Source organism: Oncorhynchus masou, unplaced genomic scaffold, assembly GCF_036934945.1.
Source record: "Oncorhynchus masou masou isolate Uvic2021 unplaced genomic scaffold, UVic_Omas_1.1 unplaced_scaffold_750, whole genome shotgun sequence".
NCBI lineage: Eukaryota > Metazoa > Chordata > Actinopteri > Salmoniformes > Salmonidae > Oncorhynchus > Oncorhynchus masou.
The window spans coordinates 286,293-292,292 of NW_027013960.1; positions in this window are offsets into that span (position 1 = coordinate 286,293).

Sequence of the window (6,000 nt, forward strand, 5' to 3'; positions counted from 1 at the left end):
AAATTGGGGAGAAAAAGGAGGTAAAAATTTAAAAATAAATAAAAAAGATTTTTTTGAAGACCCTGTCTCACACATTCTCGAAGGCGGTTGTCAATCCAGATTTCCATCGTTATCAGGGGCTTGAGGTCGTCTCCCAGTTCCCAAGAGGCCAGTTCATCCTTCATGGAGTTAAACAGACCCTGGTGGAAAGAGGTGATCAGTTCCTCAGTATTACACCCACTCTCGGTGGTGACGCCTGTAGCACTGGGTGACTTGGGCATTGGCTCCTCCTGGGTTGGAGTTGCCAATACAGGGCTAAAATTACATTGTACTACACCAGCTCCGACGCTGGACTTATGTGGCAGGGCTTGCATACTATTACAGACTACAAAGGGAAGCACAGCCGCGAGCTGCCCAGAGGCACGAGCCTACCAGACGAGCTAAATCACTTCTATGCTCGCTTCGAGGCAAGCAACACTGAGGCATGCATGAGAGCACCAGCTGTTCCGGACGACTGTGTGATCACGCTCTCCGTAGCCGACGTGAGTAATACCTTAAACAGGTCAACATTCACAAGGCCGCGGGGCCAGACAGACTACCAGGACGTGTGCTCCAGGCATGGGCTGACCAACTGGCAGGTGTCTTCACTGACATTTTCAACATGTCCCTGATTGAGTCTGTAATACCAACACGTTTCAAGCAGACCACCATAGTCTCTGTGCCCAAGAACACTAAGGCAACCTGCCTAAATGACTACAGACCCGTAGCACTCACGTACATAGCCATGAAGTGCTTTGAAAGGCTGGTAATGGCTCATATCATCACCATTATCCAAGAAACCCTAGACTCACTCAAATTTGCATACCGCCCAAAGAGATCCACAGATGACGCTATCTTTATTGCACTCCACACTGCCCTTTCCCACTTGGACAAAAGGAACACCTACGTGAGAATGCTATTCATTGACTTCAGCTCAGCGTTCAACACCATAGTGCCCTCAAAGCTCATCACTAAGCTAAGGATCCTGGGACTAAACACCTCCCTATGCAACTGGATCCTGGACTTCCTGACTGGCTGCCCCCAGGTGGTAAGAGTAAGTAACAACACATCTGCCACGCTGATCCTCAACACTGGAGCCCCTCAAGGGTGCTTGCTCAGTTCCCTCCTTTACTCCCTGTTCACCCATGACAGCGTGGCCAGGCACAACTCCAAAACCATCATTAAGTTTGCAGACGACAAAACAGTAGTAAGCCTGATCACCGACAACGACGAGACAGCCTATAGGGAGGAGGTCAGAGACCTGGCTGGGTGGTGCCAGAATAACAACCGATCCCTCAGCGTAACCAAGACTAAGGAGATGATTGTGGACTACAGGAAAAGGAGGACCGAGCAGGCCCCCATTCTCATCGACGGGGCTGTACAACAAAACCTATTCCCCCTCAGGAGACTAAAAAGATTTGGCATGGGTCCTCAAATCCTCAAAAGGTTCTACAGCTGCAACATCGAGAGTATGACTGGTTGCATCACTGCCTGGTACGGCAACTGCTTGGCCTCCGACTGCAAAGCGCGACAGAGGGTAGTGCGAACGGCCCAGTAAATCACTGGGGCAAAGCTGCCTGCCATGCAGGACTTCTACACCAGGCGGTGTCAGAGGAAGGCCTAAAAATTGTCAAAGACCCCAGACACCCCAGTCAGACTGTTCTCTCTACTACCGCATGGTAAGCGGTACCGGAGTGCCAAGTCTAGGACCAAAAGGTATCTCAACAGCTTTTACCCCCAAACCATAAGACTCCTGAACAGGTAATCAAATGGATATAATTTCATGTCATGATCAACCGTCATAATAAACCCTGTTATGATCAACCCTGTTATCATCTCAGGGTTGATTACATCAGGGTCGATCATGACAGGGTTTATTATGACGGTTGAACATGACAGGGTGTATTAATGACAGGGTTGATTAATGACAGGGTTGATTAATGACAGGGTTGATTAATGACAGGGTTGAACATGACTTTATTATAACAGGGTTTATTAATGACAGGGTTTATTAATGGCAGGGTTTATTAATGACAGGGTTGAACATGACTTTATTATAACAGGGTTTATTAATGACAGGGTTGATCATGACAGGGTTGATCATGACAGGGTTGATCATGACAGGGGTGATTCATGACAGGGTTTATTCATGACAGGGTTGATCATAACAGGGTTTACTATAACAGGGTTTACTATAACAGGGTTTATCATAATGTACAAATCTCTATTCAGCTTCTATATCTGCGTAAAGGAAATTATTATCTGTAAGAAGTAAGAGATCTGGTTATTTAACAATTATTTGTTTACGTTGTTTTCCAGAATGTTGTTTTTGTTCAAGTGTTATCCACTCCAGTCAGCAGGCGGCGATATGAGACTTTCAGGTGATGCTTCTTGCGTGACGTATAATGTACGGGACGGGATGTTTTTTCAACAGCAACAATATTCATCCATCTCGGTAGCGTGCTAGCCAACATAAAACCACAACATTGAAGCTCTTTAGGCAACGTATATTAACCTCAATGTTTTAAACACACTGTCAGAATAACGTTAACTAGTAAATAGGCAATTTAATTTAACATTTACGTTATTAGCTATCTGGCTAAGTAACACTCGGCTAATGCTAACTGGCTTACTTTCTAACATCCTCGACCATGAGCTCACTAAGCTACTCCCTCCCTGCTAAAGAAGAGGGGGACTGCTGGACGGAGAAAGACGCCCCCGTGAAAGAGGAGGAAGAGGAGGCTGTTACAGTTAAACAAGAAGTAGAGGATGAGACTGTTACAGTTAAACAAGAAGTAGAGGGTGAGGCTGTTACAGTGAAAGAAGAGGAGAAAGACGTGAAAGAGGAAGAATCTTTAAGAGTGAAAGAGGAGGATGCAGTTTGTGGAATGGAGGAGGAGGCGGGGGAGATTACTGTCACGTTGGAGGAGGAAGGGAAGACTGGAGATCTGATTAACACGAGTAAGTACTATTTTAAAAACAGTGTGTTTCTATCAGACTCTGTAGTTGTTGAACTAATGTGTCGTGTGGAAGACTGCAGACATTCGCAAAAACGCTGTCAAGCCACCCACTCTTCTGTTTCCGCCTGCATTTTCTTACACCGAGATCATTCCGAAAGTTGTTATTGCATTTCGGGGACACCAAAAGTACATTACTTTTCCAATGCGACACAAGGCTTTATGGTACCGCGTGTTTTCTGATGGGGAGACTGAGCCGGATGCTCGTTAAACATCTCGATCAGCATCATCTGCAATAAGAGTTTTTCAGGGATCTTTTTATTTCAGCTCGTGAAAGGTGGGACCCAACACTTTACATGTTTATATTTGTTTTAAGTTTGTTTATAAAATGGGTGATACCCTTTTAAAGTACCTGGGACATTTGTCAAGTCTTGTTCCAGCCCATATGTGTACAAATAAGTGAAATCAAAAGGCTACTTTTGCGATATTAATAGGATGCACCGATATTACATTTTTGTCCCGATATCCGATATTTTCCTTGCCAAAAAAACTGTATCTATTACTAAACATTTTAGCGGCCTTTTAAGCACTCTAATAACAGTTAAATAGTTTAAACAAACACACTGACCAAAATGTTATTTTTGTTGGCATTTACGTATGTCCCCATTACCAGTAAAAACATAATTAAAACCTATTTCTTTCACTTACTTGCTGTGCTGTTTTGTTGTTAATTTGTTCAGTCGTTTCATTCTCAACCAGGATTTCATCATACATCATAGAAGCAGTGAAGTTTCAGCTCAGTCGGTCCGGTGGCCTCTCTTCTTTCAGTTGTCTCGCTGAAAATTTCTTTCTCTTTCAAATGACTACTGGGCAGGAACTTGTTCAGTTGTTGGAAGTGAAGTCGGTAGATTAAGTGTTTTTCTGCTTTTGTTCTGTGTAGCGCTGTATTTTTCGTGGCGTGATTACGTCATCTACCTACGTTATATAGGTATGTAGGTCATCTACTTACGTTATATAGGTATGTAGGTCATCTACCTACGTTATATAGGTATGTAGGTCATCTACCTACGTTATATAGGTATGTAGGTCATCTACCTACGTTATATAGGTATGTAGGTCATCTACCTACGTTATATAGGTATGTAGGTCATCTACCTACGTTATATAGGTATGTAGGTCATCTACCTACGTTATATAGGTATGTAGGTCATCTACCTACGTTATATAGGTATGTAGGTCATCTACCTACGTTATACAGGTATGTAGGTCATCTACCTACGTTATATAGGAATGTAGGTCATCTACCTACGTTATATAGGTATGTAGGTCATCTACCTACGTTATACAGGTATGTAGGTCATCTACCTACGTTATATAGGTATGTAGGTCATCTACCTACAGGTATGTAGGTCATCTACCTACGTTATATAGGTATGTAGGTCATCTACCTACGTTATACAGGTATGTAGGTCATCTACCTACGTTATATAGGTATGTAGGTCATCTACCTACGTTACGTAGGTATGTAGGTCATCTACCTACGTTATACAGGTATGTAGGTCATCTACCTACGTTATATAGGTATAGGTCATCTACCTACGTTATATAGGTATGTAGGTCATCTACCTACGTTATATAGGTATGTAGGTCATCTACCTACGTTATATAGGTATGTAGGTCATCTACCTACGTTATATAGGTATGTAGGTCATCTACCTACGTTATATAGGTATGTAGGTCATCTACCTACGTTATATAGGTATGTAGGTCATCTACCTACGTTATATAGGTATGTAGGTCATCTACCTACGTTATATAGGTATGTAGGTCATCTACCTACGTTATGTAGGTCATCTACCTACGTTATGTAGGTCATCTACCTACGTTATATAGGTATGTAGGTCATCTACCTACGTTATGTAGGTCATCTACCTACGTTATATAGGTATGTAGGTCATCTACCTACGTTATATAGGTATGTAGGTCATCTACCTACGTTATATAGGTATGTAGGTCATCTACCTACGTTATATAGGTATGTAGGTCATCTACCTACGTTATATAGGTATGTAGGTCATCTACCTACGTTATATAGGTATGTAGGTCATCTACCTACGTTATATAGGTATGTAGGTCATCTACCTACGTTATGTAGGTCATCTACCTACGTTATATAGGTATGTAGGTCATCTACCTACGTTATATAGGTATGTAGGTCATCTACCTACGTTATATAGGTATGTAGGTCATCTACCTACGTTATGTAGGTCATCTACCTACGTTATATAGGTATGTAGGTCATCTACCTACGTTATATAGGTATGTAGGTCATCTACCTACGTTATACAGGTATGTAGGTCATCTACCTACGTTATATAGGTATATAGGTCATCTACCTACGTTATATAGGTATGCATGTCATCTACCTACGTTATGTAGGTCATCTACCTATGTTATATAGGTATGTAGGTCATCTACCTACGTTATATAGGTATGTATGTCATCTACCTACGTTATGTAGGTCATCTACCTATGTTATATAGGTATGTAGGTCATCTACCTACGTTATATAGGTATGTAGGTCATCTACCTACGTTATATAGGTATGTAGGTCATCTACCTACGTTATATAGGTATGTAGGTCATCTACCTACGTTATATATGTAGGTCATCTACCTACGTTATATAGGTATGTAGGTCATCTACCTACGTTATATAGGTATGTAGGTCATACCTACGTTATATAGGGCATGTCATCTACCTATGTAGGTCATCTACCTATGTTATATAGGTATGTAGGTCATCTACCTACGTTATATGTAGGTCATAGGTCATCTACCTACGTTAATAGGTATGTAGGTCATCTACCTACGTTATACAGGTATGTAGGTCATCTACCTACGTTATATAGGTATATATAGGTCATACCTATGCATGTCATCTACCTACGTTATGTAGGTCATCTACCTACGTTATATAGTTATGTAGGTCATCTACCTACGTTATATAGGTATGTAGGTCATCT